A 17,324-nucleotide genomic window follows, 5' to 3' on the forward strand; every position below is an offset into this window, starting at 1 on the left:
ACATGCGAAGATCTAGTGGCAGGAGGTTTAGTTGGAGAAAAATAAAAAGGGAAAGCACAAAATCAGTAGATGGGAATGGATGATAGCTAAACTAAAGTGACAATTCATTCTCATTAATTATGATTTGGATCTATTGAAGAAAATGCAAGGGTTAAAGCAAGTGGGAAAATTTGTTCAAGAATATATCAAAGAGTTTTACCAAGCTCTCACTAGAACTAGCCATGCAAAAGCTGATAAGGGGAAAGTGGCCCGTTATCTTAATGGGTTAAGGCTAAGCATTTAAGATGAGCTAATTCTAGTTTGAATGAATAGTATTGAGGAGGTATACCAATTTTCCCTAAAAGTTGAGGAGAAACTGAGCAAGAAGTTTGACAACAAGAATAGCGAAAAAGGTCATGGTGGAAGATTTGGCAAACGATCTTATGGAGGCTGTAATGATGATTAGAAGAACAAGGATGAGACCAGAAGTAGTAATTAGAACCAAAGGGGAAATAATTTCAATCATTTCCATGATTAGAACAATAGAGATTAGAGAGGAAGAGGTAGAGTACAAGGATCTAGAAGAGGAGGCTTCTGTCGAAAATGTTTTCACTGCGGAGAAGAACAGCATAGAGCATTTGAATGTACCCAATGCCAATGAAGGATATATCAAAGAACCAAAGGCCAGGCCAAAGTTACACATGTTGCTGAAGATGCCAAAACATCACATTTTGAAGATGTTGAAAGAGGATAAGTCTTAGTTAATAGAAGAGTCCTATTAAGTGGTGAGAATGAACCTGATCAAAGAAGGAGCTTGTTTTGCACAAGGTGCAGATGTGAAGATAAGTGTTCTATTGTGATCATTGATGGTGGAAGTAATGACAATCTGGTCTCAGAAATAATGGTCACCAAGTTGAAGCTAAAGAGATAGAAACACCCATGTCTATATTGTATTGCTTGGGTGCAAGATGACCACAAGGTCATGGTCAACAAGTAGTGCTTAGTGAAGTTCAAGATTGGAAGCTACATGGATGAGGTACTATGTGATATCATACCTATGGACATATGTCATGTGTTGTTGGGTGGGTTGTGGCAGTTTTACAGGCGTGTTGTACATAATGGGTGAGCAAACACCTACACTCTAACCAAGGATGGAGTAAAACATAAGTTGAAACCATTGAAGGATAAAGAAGAAAAGGTATGTAGTGCTGCCAGAATATGTTTTGTTGATGGAAAAGAGTTTCTCAAAGGTATGAAGTGTGAACATGTGTGTTTTTCTATAATTCTAAAAGATAGTAAAGAAGAAATAGAGGAGGTACCTGAAGAAGTTGTAGATAATTGGGAGAGTTTTTTGATATTGTATTAGATAATGTACTTGATGGATTGTCCCCAATGAGGAAGATCAGTCACTACATGGATTTTTTTTCTAGGAGCTAATTTTCCAAACAAGGCAGTGCACAAAATGACACCAACAAAAATTAAAGAGTTGAAAAGGCAAGTTCATGAGTCACTACAGAAGGGGTTGATTTGAGAGAGTTTGAGTCCATATGTTGTACCAGCAGTACTAGCACCAAACAAGAATGGAGAATGGAGGATGTGCACAGATTCTTGTGCTATCAACAAGATCACAAGTAGGTACAGATTTTCATTGCCAAGGATGGATGATATTATGGACTATTTGAGTGGAGCTGAGTATTTCACAAAGATAGATCTGAAGAGTGGGTACCATCATATTCATACTAGAGAAGGTGATGATTGGAAGACTACTTTCAAGACCAAAGAAGGACTATACGAGTGATTAGTCATGCCTTTTGGGCTAACCAATGCACCAAGCACTTTCATGTCACTCATGAATGAGGTACTGAAGGAGTTTCTGGGTAAGTTTTTCATTGTTTACCTATAGATTTTTAGTAAAACATTGAAGGAGTATTTGATTCATATTCACAAGGTGTTTGAAAAGTTAAGGGAAGAAACATTGATAAACCTAAAGAAGTGTAGTTTTGTAAAGAAGGAGTTGGTGTACCTAAGATTTGTAGTCTCGGCAGAAGGTTTAAAAATGGACCTAGATAAAGTGAAGGCTATCCTTGAATGGCCTACTCCTAGGAGTGTGATAGAGGTAAGATATTTTCATGGATTGACTAGTTTTTACAGAAAGTTCATAAGAAGTTTTAGCAATATTTGTGGACCCTTGACTAAAACAATGAGAGGGGATAGGAAAGAATTTAAGTAGACTATAGGAGTAGATAAGAGTTTCAATCTGTTAAAATAGAAAGTTATTGAGTAGCCTATTTTAGGTATTTTTTATTTTAACAAGGTGTTTCAAGTAGACTATGATGCTAGTGGTACTACAATAGTAGTTGTTATGAACCAAGAAGGTAGACTTGTTGCTTATTTTAGTGAGAAATTGAATGATGCAAAAAGAAAATATTTTGTTTATGATCATGAATTTTATTCTATGGTTCAAGCATTGAAGAATTGGAGATAGTATCTTCTTCCTAAGGAGTTTGTTTTGTATATCAATCATCAAGCTTTGCAATATTTGAATAGTCAAGGAAAATTGGACCAAAGGCATTTGAAGTGGGTTGAGTTTTTGTAGAGTTATACACTTGTTTTGAAACACAAGAGTGGGAAGTCTAACAAAGTTGTAGATGCTCTTAGTAGGAGACAACTTTTTTTGATAGAAATGTAGATAGAGATGGTTGGGTTCAAGGAACTCAGTACTTTGTATCCAGATGATCCTAGTTTTAGTGAAGTGTGGAAGGCTTGTATAGAACTTGTTACACTTGAAAGGACAAAGTGGTTGGATTTTATGATCTAGGATAGTATGCTATTTAAAGGAAGCCAATTGTGCATTCCCAGAAGTTGAATGAGAGAGAATATCATCAAGGAGAAGCATAGTGGAGGATTGGCTGGACATTTTCGCAGAGATAAAACCATAGCTTTGGTTGCTGAGAATTCCTACTAGCCATAGTTGTAGCAAGATGTGAAGAAGTTTGTACAGAGTTGCAGAGTATGTCAAATGGCAAAAGAAATGAAGTAGAATGCAGGGTTGTATTAGCCATTACCTATACCAAAGAAGTCATGGGAGGATGTTAGCATAGATTTTTTTCTTGGATTACCAACGATACAGTGCGAGCATGATTCTATTTTTGTGGTGGTTGACAGGTTTTCCAAGATGGTACATTTTATTCCTTACAAGAAGACTAGTGATGTTGTTCATGTGGTAGTGTTGTTTTTTAGAGAATTGGTCAGACTACATGGTCTTCCAAAGAGTATAGCTTCAAATCAAGATACCAAATTTGTTGGGTATTTTTTGCGTACATTGTGGAAGAAGTTGAAGATATATTTGAAGTTCAGATCATCACATCATCCACAGACTGATGGACAGACAGAAGTTGTGAATCACAGTTTGGGAAACTTGCTGAGATGTTTGGTTGGAGACAAGACAAAAGGATGAGATATGATTTTACCACAGGAAAAATTATCATATAATAATTATGTCAATAGGAGTACTATTAAATCACCATTCTAGATCATATATGGGAGTAGTCCCAAAAATTCTTCTGAATTAAGTTAGTTGGATAAAGGAGAGATAAGTAGTGTTGAAGCAGAAGAATTTGTTGAACATTTAAAGAACATCCATGAGGAGGTGAGGAAACACATCATAAAGATGAATACATAGTACAAGATTAAGGTAGATACGAAAAGGCAATATAAGGAATTTTAGATTGGAGATGAAGTCATGGTTCATTTAAGAGAGGAGAATTTTCTAGAGGGTACATATAATAATTTGAAGATGAAGAAGTTTGGACCGTGCAAGATAGTGAAAAGCCATGATTCTAGAAATGCTTGTGAAGTGGATTTGCCTACTGAGTTGAATATTTTACCAGTATTTAACATTTTAGATTTGACAAAGTATTATGAAGGAGGTGATGGAGATGAAGTTACAGAAGTGCAATGGAGTATTCCAACAGCTAGTTTGGCTACAAAGGAGATTGAGGAGATATTGAACAATTGTGTTGGAAAAAGTAAAAGAAATAGAATTTATGAGGAATACCTAGTCAAATGGAAAGCGAGGCCAGTAGAGGATTCATCATAGCTAGCAAAGGATGAGGTTAACCATCTTGGTTTTCCTCTAAACACCTGAGACGTGATGAGGTCACTTCTCAAATTGCCCCTAGTGTCTGATGCAAGAGTATCCTGGGTGTAGGAGCAATCTTGCATCACCCAAAAATATTTTTATTTTAGTCTTTTCTATTTTAATTAGGACTAGTAGACAAGGTGGTTACTATTTATGGGAACTTGCTATTTTTAGTAAGTTTTTCATATGAGCTCAGAATGTTCTCATTTTCTACATGAAGGTTCATTTTAGAGTTGTAAGCCTACTATAGAAATCTCATTACTCAAGCATAGGTTTTAGAGAAGTTATTGTGGATTTGCGGTGGAAAAATTTGCCAAAAAATCTTCAAGCTCACTATTAGAGGCTTTAGAGTTCCTAGATGAGGTCCAAAAACTTGATGGAAGGGTGCTTGTGCCATTTTGAGCCTGTCGATCACGAGTAGGCATTTTCAAAAAGTGGTTATAATAGCCAATCGGAGCAATGGTTCAAGAATTATGGCTTATCAAAAATGTATTTGGTCAACTCTATATGTATTGTTAGGGTCTTTCAGCCCTAGGTATTAAGTTTGAGCATCTAGAACCTTCTCGAGTAGCATAAAATTACCTACTTAAGGTAGGCCCAAACATTGTCTAAGACAGCTCTAGGTGATAGTTTGCAGCTTTTCTTGCAATTTATTGTAATGAAGGAATCCATGTGGGTTAACATATTGTATTTATGAATTTTGTAATTCCACATTTGTGTCGCAAATACAAAGTCCATATATTATTCTTGCATTTTTTTTTGTTACTTTGTTTCTATTATGAGCTTATGGTATTAAGGGAAGCATCCTTCATCATGGATCTTGAAAAAAAGTCAGAAGACAATCGTTGAAGAAGAAAAGCTTGAAGGATGCAGTGAAGAAGAGAGAGATCTATTCATGTGTAACATAAGAGCAAGAGAATCTCTACAAATAGCTCTTCCAGAGAATAAAGTCACTTGTAACATCTCATGAAATTTGGAAAGCATTAGAATCTAATTTGAATGTGATGATCATGCAAAAAGAATGAGATTCAGAATTGGATAAGTGTATTTCAGGATGCTAGAATGATGGAAGATGAATCTATAAGAAGTTATATTAGCAAATATAAAAAATGGTTGCAATTATTTTCTCTCATGGTGGAATCAAGGAAGATGATGAAGTCATATGGAAGATCTTGAATAGTTTGACACCACCATTCAAGCCGATAGCTTAGATAATTTAGCTAATGATGCCCTAGACTAAGGATTTCAATAAGGAAACATTACTTGGCAGATTAGAATCAGAAAAAGTAGATCTAAGATAGTCTGGAGAACTTACAAGAGTCAAAATAGCTTTTAGTGCCCTAAACATTTAACCTAATTTGACAAGGAGTGCAAGCACTTGTGGAGATTTTGCTGGCAACAGAAGAGGTGATGAGGACAAGAAGATTGAGCAAGGAATAAACTTTCTTGTGAGACGAGAAAAATATGGTAACAAAATATTTAAATGTTGGACTTGTAATGAATTTGGTCATTATACATCTAAATGTCCTAAAAGAGAGAAAAAATATAAGGGAAAGTTTAACCCTATAAGAGATAGAGATAGAAATTGTTTGTATGCAAATGAAGATGAATAATTTGATGAGAAAGTCAAAAGTGATGATGAATTAGGATTTTTGGCTATCAAGGAAGATGATCTTGATAGACAAATTAGAGAAGAAAGAGCTCTAGTTACCCAAGTGGAAAAGAAGTTAGATTGGATAATTGTTAGTGGTTGTTCACATCACATGACTGGTGATATGAATAAGTTTGTTAAGTTTAAGAATCATGATGGAGGTATTGTTAGAGTTGGTAACAATGTAGTCTATCATATAACAGGAATTGGATCCATTACTCTTGGTGGTAAAACTAACACTGATGATGTCTATTTTGTTGATGGATTGAAGCATAGCTTGTTGAGTGTTAGACAGTTGGTGGACAAGCATTATCTATTGTAGTTCATTGAGAAGACCTGCACTATCAAAGATAGAGATGGTAAGATGATTGGAACTGGAACTAGATCTAGAGGTAATGTATTTCAGTTGAATCCTACTAAGATGATATGTTTGGTAGCTAAAGTGGATAATAGTTGGTTGTGACATAGAAGATTTTGTCACATAAACTTTGATCATATTGTGAAGGTTAGTAGCACTTTTGCAATCAAAGACTTGCCTAAGATTGTTAAGCCTACTAATGTTGTGTGTAAGGAATGTATTTTGGCTAAGTAGAAGAAAGTATCATTCCCTAGCAAGAATTTCACTACCACAAAGAAGATGGAGATTGTTCACACAGATCTGAGTGGTCCTTCTAGAACAAGAGGATTCTATGGTGAAAGGTATTTTATGAATTTTTTTTATGATTTCACTATAATGATGTAGGTAGCATTTCTTAAAGAGACATTAGAAGCTTTTGAGAAGTTTAAGATATTTAAGAATAGAGTTGAGAATGAATCTAGTGTTAAAATTAAGTGTTTGAGATTTGATGGAGGAGGAGAATTCACCTCTAGAGAATTTAATATGTTTTTTGAATAAAATGGAATCAAAAGAAAACTATCTACACCTAGAACACCTAAGAAAAATGGGATTGTTGAGAGAAGAAATAAGTCTATAGCAGAACTAGCTAAAGCGATGCTATTTGAGAATGATGTTTCTAATACATTCTAGAGAGAAGAAATCAATATGATAGTATATACTTTGAACATATTACAAATCAAAAAAGTTATGGACAAGACATCTTATGAACTATGGCTTGGACATTCACCATCTGTCAAATATTTTAGGATATTTGGGAGCAAATGTTATATTAATAGAGATGATGACATTGGTAAGTTTGATCTAAGAAGAAATGAAGGGATGTTTCTTGGCTATTCACTAAAAAGTAAGGCTTACATATACTTTAACTATAGAACTAAGACAATAGTTGAATGTACAAATGTAAAGATTGATGAGAAGTTTGGAACCAAAGAAAAGATGGTAGATTATATTTTAGATGAAGAAGAGAACAACTCTGGAATTATTAAAAAGAATGTCAAAATTTTGTTTAAGACTAACAATGACTTGCAGAATGATGTGCTAACTTTTGAGCATAGAGGAGAACTGAACCTAGAGAAGAGAAAAGAGTTGAGATATCAACTCCTACCCCTAACAAAAATCTAACAAGGAATCAGCCTCCTAAGAAGATAATTGGAAGTAAAGAAAAAGGTGTAATGACAAGGAATAGAATAAATGAGGAGATATGTTTGATATCTCAAGTTGAACCTAAGTTCATAGATGAAGCAGACAAAGATCATCATTGGATCCAAGCAATAAAGGAAGAATTAGATTAGATAGTAAAGAATGATACATGGGAGTTAGTTCCTAGACCAAAAGATAAGAATGTGATAGGAACAAAATGATTTTTTAGGAATAAGATGAATGAGGAAGGAGAAGTTGCGAGAAACAAGGCCAGACTTATTTGTAAAGGAAATTCATAGTAAGAAGGCATTGATTACAAGGAAACATATGCACCAGTAGCAAGAATGGAAGTAGTAAGGATGTTCTTGGCTTATGCAACGAACAAGAAATTCAAGATTTATCAAATGAATGTTAAATCTTCCTTTCTAAATGGAGAACTAGAAGAAGAGGTTTATAGTGAGAATCTTGAAGGTTTTCCTTTATCAAAAGATAAAGACATGGTATGTCAATTGAAGAAAGCTCTTTATGGTCTGAAGCAAGCACCTAGAACCTAGTATACAAGGTTAGACAGTTACTTGACAAAGATTGGATTTGTTAAAGGTACATCAGAAAATAACTTGTACCTGAAAGAAATTGAAGATGGATTGTTGATTATTATAATATTTTTTGATGACATCTTTTTTGGAGATAATGATTAAGCTAGTGATAAATTTTCTAAGGAGACAAAGAATGAATTTGAAATGAGCATGATAGGAGAAATGAAGTTTTTCCTAGGTTTGCAGATTGTGCATAATAATGATTGTATATTCATTTTACAGGCTAAGTACCCAAAAGATTTGTTGAAAAGGTTTGGTGTGGAAAGTTGTAAACCTATTGGCACACCTATGATAATTGGTCACAAGTTATCTAGCAAAGATGAGACACATGTAGTGGAACAAAAGAAGTATAGATCTGTGATTGGAGGTTTATAGTATCAGACTCACACCAAACTAGATGTAACAAATGTAGTTGGGATTGTAGTTATATTTCAAGCTAATCCTAAGGAATATTATTTTGCAGCAATTAAGAGAATATTCAGATATTTGAAAGGGACATATGATTGTGGAATTTGGTATGACAGATCATTTGATTTCACACTTTGTGCATATACTAATGTTGATTGGGCAGACAATATGGATGACAGAAAGAGCACCAATGGTGGAGCATTCTTTCTTGGAGGAAGATTGGTTTCTTGGTTAAGCAAGAAGTGAGATTGTATTTCATAGAGTATTGCTAAGGAAGAGTTTGTTGCAGCAACAAATAACTATAATCAAGTTATGTGGATGAAACAAATGTTGAAGGACATCAAAATTGAGATTGAAGAACCTGTTATCATTTACTATGATAATACAAGTATAGTGAGTATGTCTAAGAATCTTGTATTGCATTCTAATACTAATATATATATATATATATATATATATATATATATATATATATATATATATATATATATATATATATATATATAGTATCATGTGCTGAGAGAGAAAGTAGTAGAAAAGGAGATCAGATTGGAGTATGTAAGTAGTAAAGATCAGATTGCAGATATCTTTATGAAGCCTTTACCTAAAGATACATTTGAGTACTTGAGAGGTATGCATGGGATAATGTCCCTGCCTACTTCTAAGTAGGTGATGTAGAGAGTGCATCAATCTAGTGGTACAAAGAACTATTATTTGACTCAATTGAATGATGATGCTCCCCATATGGGGGAGTATCTAGTATGTATTGAGGCATTAAGGACTCTTGGTATTTGGTATTTGGTATTAAATAGTGTCTTTGGATACTCGAGTTGGTTAATGACTTGGAGTAGCTGATTAAAAATTGGTACATTGAGTTTGAGGTCTTTAACATTGATGTCAATGGGGGAGAATATGCATGAAAAACATCTCATAAAGCATGGGGGAGAGTATGCATGAGATAAGACGAAGTAACAAAGTACTACTTGGTATTCTTGGAACTTAGATGTTTTTTATTTGTGTTGCCATCAATTCCAAAGGGGAGAGATTGTTAGCATGAATGTTGATGATACTACATTGGGGGAGTATCTTGAGCATTGGAGTGTATTGATATGTTCCATTCATGACCGTGTTTTTCATTTATGTCAACATAGCATTATTTCTATAAAGACTAGCAGAGTAGTAGACAAAGATCTTGATGGTACAGACAATGGCTTTATTTTCTAGTCATGTGCAATTATGGGCATGTTCAACATAGTGTCCTAATCACATGGTAAAGTGCTCAAAGTCTAAGTTGAAGTCATACAGAAGTTGTACCTAACTTACAGAGAGAAGTTCAGAGATAGAGTATTGGAAAAACAATTTCTCATGTTTGTTGGCTATCTTACATCCGTGATGTAATGAAGAGATGCATAGTTAGGAAATGATAGAGGACAGTTAGATGATGACATTAGCAAGTGCACAAGCCTTAGTATCACAAGTGTGAAGTTTTATATAGATTGTGAGCTAATAGTACTATTGTAAATGTAATTAGGTAATTATCTTATTTTAATTAATTGGGAAAGGCTCAAGGCCAACTCAAGGAATTATTATGAAGATGTGGTAAAAATGAAATATGTTTTCCTTGATTGTAAAGTGTGTTGTACTATATCTCTTGTTGGAAGAAGTGTGAAGTGAGAAAAGAAGCAGAGTGCTTACTAAATGTTAGTAAGTGATCCAAGGGATTATTGGATGTGTAGTATGAGGTCTAGTTACAAGATCTGAACAAGCAAAAGTTTGGTTGACAAGATGAAGATAGAGGAAGGAAGTACATTTCAGTTCTATTATTCTTCAAGGAATAATACAAAGATCATTTAGAAAATGGGTTCATTAGTCTTGCCCTTGAAGCTGTTTGGGCAGTGGGTCCAACTATCTTCCACAACTCCTTTAATAGGGTTGGAAAAACTCCTAACAAGGATTCAAAGTCTCCTAACAGGGACTCATATGTAGTGAATGTTGTAACAGACTCCTAACAAGGTCTATCCTCTGACAAGGAATATTTAAATTAGCAAAATCATTTTGTAGGTACCATCCCCACCCAAGTTTTCCCTCTGATCAAGGGTTTCCCTAGTTAACATATATGGTGTTATTGTATATAGGTATCTTGTTGTGGTTCTAGTTTATATTACTAATATGGTTAAGATTGTTTAAAGTTGTTAATTGTGATATTAGTTGTATAACTGATTCACCCCCACCCCCCCTCCTAGTTATATCAATGGACTATATATTCTAACAACTAACACCCTTATTAACTTCTAATTTACTCCATTATTCAGGATTGTTGTGATATAAAAATAGTCAATTATCCCCTTATATAGAGAATATAGTGTACATACCTAAATTATGAGTTTCACTATGCTTAAACTATGGGTCTCAACTCAACATGGTTCTTTCCTAATATCTTCCACAATCTCCACTCCAATATGCTATGTGTTCTGAGGTCTCACCCTACTCTTCAACTCAACAAACCATACACAAGTTATACTTTTTCAATGTTTCTCCGATTAGGAACCTTTGTCAAGTTCCAACCCCCATGTGATAATAGAACCATCAACTCGTGAACCAAACCAAAATGTACATGTGGACATAGGAGTGCATTTAGTAGTCCACCACTTCGAAAAACATGCGGCGATAACTAGTTTTCTTGTGAGATATCTATTAGTTGGAAATTGCCATGTCAACACCTATGTTGTCAAATCCAAATGGTTAGACAAATAGAGAGGTATTTTTTTCCATGCATGTAGGTTTATTATCTCAAAATTGATGTCCTTTGACCATCATTTCCTTGCTTTTTTTATATTACTTCAATGACCATTTAATCATCAAATTTAGCCTTATAATTTTGACGAGTAAGGATTACATGAAATCTGACACCCTTATAATAGTCATAATTATGTCTTTTTCTTAAGTGATAACATTTTGACCATCAAATTTATTGTAGTGGTTTGTTGACATCATCAAAGTTTAAGATTTTTTAGCCTCACATGATTTACCATTTTACTTTTGCAGTTTGACTTTCAAGGTTTGTAACTTGGTCATATTGTTGATCTCTAAACCTAAGTTGCCTATTAGTGTCCAACACTTAGTCATTCTCTAGGCAACATTGGTTGGTCATCACTGTAACCAAGCCATCCAGAGAAGGTCGAGATAAAAAGGACTTGTTTATATTTTGTTACATGTCGAGCAAGTCAAAGGTTGTCAAGCACCCTAGTAGAGATTGAGCCAACATACATGTTGAGAAAAATAATGGATACCGAGCGAAGTAAATATTAATGTATACCAAGTGCATCAGTATATGTCAAGCCAATAGAAGCTGAGAGACTGCATGAATATAGTTATGGTTGAGCATCATAAATTCAATTTCCAAGTAAACTAGTTTTTGAATATATGTTTGTAATGGTACAAACACTTATGTAAATCATTTTTAGCCAAATTGTATGTGACATTTAAAGATTGTAGAAATAATCAAGGAGAAAACTACGTATTCTTTGCAGAAGGCATTAATCCCAAGAAAGGCAAATTAGCCAATGGGAAAATTAGAAGGGTAAAATGACAAAAGGATGAATTATGGATCATTGATTATAATCTAGAACTTTCTACAATTATCTATTTAAGAAGGGATCCTTGACCCTAAATCATTAAGCTGCCCCTTCTATCTTCTATCTTCTTCTCTTAGTTGCATGTGCAAGGTTTCATTTACATGTATATGCAGTCATGTGTAAAATCTCATTCTCAAAACATAGGCAATATCACCATTTTCCTTACATAAAAATGCAAGATAAAACCCCACCACCATGCATTCCATGGACCTCCATATGGCTTCACTATGGTTGAAGTTTCTTTCACATGCTTTTGGATAGAATATCACTTTTTACACTTATTAAAACATGTCATGACCAATGTGTTACTCATTTTTTCTTCTCATTCTCTCAACTCCAAGCTTGTTGGTCATACATGCAATGGACCCTGAAAAAACTATTTTTGGTTTTTCTAATTATTTTTTAGCCATTTTGAGCTTAACCTATTTTCTAAATTGCTATCCGCAATCATCCCACTAACTTTCTATATTCATCCTATTCCGAATGGACCCATCTATGCTTGAAAGAACATATGTTGGTTTTTTTGGAAACTCAACAATGACAACATGCATAACCCTAGACATGTGAATAAGAAGAAGCAAGAGCAATCACATAATGGAGCTTATAATGAGATGAGAGAATAATTGAATGCATAAAATGTTTTCAAAATAGAGATGAAAAGAAACACATATATTTTTTAAGAGGCAATCGCCATTACACTACAGAGCAAGCGAGGATTCAAGTTCATGTTCCAGTTCAAATGCTTCCACCAAACCCAAGTACGTTGGCCATACATGCCTTCACTTAACTCCAAGCTTGTTGGCCATACATGAAATGGACCCTAAAAAACCTAGTTTTGGTTTTTCTAATTACTTTTTAGCCATTTTGAGCTTAACCCATTTGCTCAATTGCTATCCACAATCATCCCATTCACTTCCCATATTCATATTATGCCCAATGGAAACATCTATTATTGAAAGAACATATATTTATTTTCTAGAAACTCAAAAATGATAACATGCATAACCCCATACATGCAAATAAGAAGAAGCAAGAGCGATCACATAATGGAGCTTACAATGAGATGAGAGAATGATTGAATGCATAAAAAATTTTCAAAATAGAGATGAAAAGAAACACATAAATTTTTAAAGAGACAATCACCATTACACTATAGAGAAAGCAAGGATGCAAGTTCATGTTCCAGTTCAAGAGCTTCCACCAAACCCAAGTACATCAACCATTGAGTATCCTATTGCAACATGAAGACAAAAACATGATGTAATAAAATTCATGTCTTGTCAAACACTTGGATTATTTTCATCACATGAAATGGAAAAATAAGATGTAATTACATGTAATAATTTCATGTGCAAAGTTGTAACATGTAATCAAGTTGCAATCTCATTAGGCATGGAACTTTGAATAAGTCAAAAGTAGTTAGAAATTTGTTAGAGAATAAGTCAAGGGCATTGAGAATTTCCCCTTTTTCCTCCACATTTATCTCTCCTATTTTCCTATACAAAGGAGGGAGCTCATTGTAAATAATCATCTTTTGGAAAGGCAAGAAATTTTTTCTAGTTTATATGTGCACTCTAAGATTTTGTGCTTGGATGTAAATCTAAATTGCTATCAATAAAAGAGGCATCTTTCTTTTAAACTTTGTGTTGATTCAAGGTATTATGTGATGACATTTTCTTGATATTGATTGTGAGTCTTAGAGCTTTGATAAAGATGGATTTGAATTTAATCATCCAAACTTTGAGTTGTCTATTGCATTTAGAGTTAATTTGAACTTTTAAAGACTTTGTTCTATAGGAGGAAAAATTATAATAGATAAAAGTGGATGTAATCACTTAGAGTTGAATATTTTTGGCTTCAATTGGAAGCTTTTTATTGAATTTGAGAGTATCCAATAAGAGACTTTGTGCCTTACTAGTTATTCTGCTTGAGTCTTCATTCAAGACAAATGAAGGAGACTTTGGGTTCCTATATTTGTTTCACATAATATAAAAGTAAATTGTTGCCCTTGGGTTTGTTCTTATGTCAATTATAGGGTCACCAATATTATTGTAGCAATAAGGCACTTTTGTTAAGTTGGAAAGTTATAGTTGTATGCAAATCATTCCTAAAAAAGAGGAATTGATCAAGAGAACCATCCTTTTTGTAATTTTGGTTAAGTTCATATTGAATCCACCTATAGTAAGAAGGGAGCCTCCACTATTGTTGAGAGGAGAGAGAAATATCATGAAATGTTTCATAAAGTCGCATTTTTGTAAGTTGTAGTTAGTGTCGTACAAAATTTTAAGCCAACAATACTACATTTTAGATTTGGGAGACATCATTGATGACATTCATCTTCTCTTTGATGAGGACGATCCTTTTTCAATTGTTATGAGAGAACACTCTGATCCTCTTATTAATTCTCCATCTAATCCTTCTTTCGAGTTTGACATGATTGTGGATCCTTTGAAGGTATCTTTATCTTCAAAGAAGATATTTGAGTCTTTGGAGATTGATATTCATGAGTATCTTCCTTTACTTAGTGTGTCATATTTCTTGGTTCAAGTTGATGAATATTAGGTAGTGGAGACTCCTATTTAGGATTCATAAACACCATACATTTTGAGGTTTCTTCTGATAGACTCAGAAGGCTTTATTCATATGCATATGATATTGTTTATACTTAAGGGGAGAATCGTTAGTCAATTTTCATGGAACAATTCTAAATTGAGCTTGGAGCATTCACCATTGACGTACCTTCTACACTAAGGGGGGGGAATTATTTATCTAGCTTCATACGTATTTAGAGAAGACATTTGTCTTTGGAGCTTGTTCACACCTAGTTACCCTTGGTTTGTTGCTTGTCACCTTTTATTGGTTATGTTCCTAATTGGTTCATAACATCTTCATGCAAGGACATGACAACATACGTTAACATATTTCAAGGACATCATATTCATACTTCATTGGGTTTCCTTTCCTAATTCCTATATTTGGTCCATCTTACTCCCAAGGGGAGAAATCTTTTTTGTAGGCATTGCTCTTTGTTTTATCTTCAAGCTCTTTCTATTCTTGCAGGACATTATTCATTGCATGAGGGGGTGGGGTGAATGCACACACGCGCGCACGCGCGCGCACGCACACACACACACACACATAGACACACAAATATACATATACATATACATATACATATATACATATACCCAAATACATATGTATATACATATATATGCATGTATAAATATATATGTATATCATTGTTCATTGTTGAATCTATATATATATATATATATATATATATATATATATATATATATATATATGTATATATGTATATGTGTATATGTATGCGTATGTGTGTGTGTTTAAGGCACAACACTCAGTGATGCTTTTGCAAATGGGGTCGCAAGCTTTGAGTCTAACCATGGAGGAAACTTCGTAGTTAATTGTGCTTAGGCTAGAGTAACTAGGATGGGTGACCTCCTAGGAAGTCTCGGTGCTTCACCCCTATGAGCATCACCTAGATCCAATGAGTGCTAAGTGTTCCATTTATCCTCATGAGATATGGATTCATGTTGAATCACTACTCATGAAACATGGGTCAATGAGTTTGACTCAAAATTACATAGTTAAATCCTAATAGCAATATCACAATTTGACTTGTTGTGGAAATTATCTCCTACTTATCAATTGATGAGCTTAAGGGGCTTTCTAATGAATGGTTCATAAAGCACAACTTGGTGAAGGTTTTTTAAATGGGGTTGCAAGCTTTGGGTTCAACCATGGAGGAAACTCCATAGTTAAGGGCACTTAGGCTGGAGTAGTACTGGGATGGGTGACCTCCTAGGAAGTCTCGGTGCTTCACCCCTGTAAGCATAACCTAGATCCAATGAGTTCTAAGTGTTCTATTTATCCTCATGAGAGATGGATTCATGTTAATCACTACTAATGAAACATGGGTTAATGAGTTTGACTCTAAATCACACAATTAAATCCTGATAGCAATATCACAATTTGACTTGTTGTGGAAATTATCTCCTACTTATCAATTGATGAGATTAGAGGGATTTCTAATGAATGGTTCATAAGGTACAACACTTGGTGAAGGTTTTGCAAGCTTTTGGTTTAACCATGGAGGAAACTCTATAGTTTAGCATGCTCAGGTTGGAGTAGTATTGGGATGGGTGACCTCCCAAGAAGTCTCGGTGCTTCACCCCTATGAGCATCACCAAGATCCAATGAGTGTTAAGTGTTCCATTTATTCTCATGAGAGATGGATTCATGTTGAATCACTACTCATAAAACATGGGTCAATGAGTTTGACTCTAAACCACACAGTTAAATCCTAATAGCAATATCACATTTGATCATTGCTCATTATTGAATCTAAACAATTTTTAATCATATCATATTTGTCTCTCTTGTCATATCTTTAGAATTCTATATCTAGACATATTCTTTCATTATATCAAAATTCTTACATTTATTTTTTCAAAAGGGATATTTTATTCTTACCCATTAATTTTTTTGTCCTTGCTCCATTTATTACAATTTTTTATATGAGTACCTAATATGGTTTACCATTCAAGACTCATCATCCAAATGCATAAATTACTCCCTAATTTACACTTACATGGTGGGTGGGGGTGGTGGTGTAAACATAGATATAATCTACCTCGTGTTTAGCTTATTAGGGGAAGTCCTTTTCACATTAATTAAGTTTTTCACATAGGGGTGTTTTTGCCTTTTGTCTCACTTAATGTGGTTGATAAACACGAACTCCCCTATTGAAACACCTATTCCATGCACATTTTACACATACTCACACACTTTATCGAATGAGCATACACATGTTTCATCTTTAGAGGGGTAGTTAGTCATTCATTCCTACCTTCATACACACATGTACCTTGCCTATATATGAAGGCTCTCATTTTATATTTGCACACTCTTATTTGTATTTCATAGACAACCTATTATAATCACTTTCATTCACAAGTGGAAGATTCATGCGTACTTTCAAACCTTGACATATTTTGCAATATTTTACAATAGGCTTCACTAGAATGGCATGCTAGAAAAAATCCACCTTGTAAATATTTGGTTCATCTTAGGACCATGCAAAACAAATGATTATATTTATTTTTCTTGAATATAAGAGGATTGTCTAGCCTCACACATCATCATTAATACAAGTGATTCTTAATTAACAATGAAATTACTTTAGAATTTTGTTGAGAACTTTTCTCCATCAAATAGTTTTTAATAATAAAAAAGACTTTCAAATTTTTAAAAATTATATAAATATAATAAACTAAAATTCAATGAAAATTTTAAAAATATTTTTTATTAAATATAATTTAATTAATTGATTTCAATAAATTATCTTTTT

This window comes from Cupressus sempervirens, chromosome 5, assembly GCF_028749045.1.
Source record: "Cupressus sempervirens isolate cs-2001-9-10 chromosome 5, ASM2874904v1, whole genome shotgun sequence".
NCBI classification, from domain to species: domain Eukaryota; kingdom Viridiplantae; phylum Streptophyta; class Pinopsida; order Cupressales; family Cupressaceae; genus Cupressus; species Cupressus sempervirens.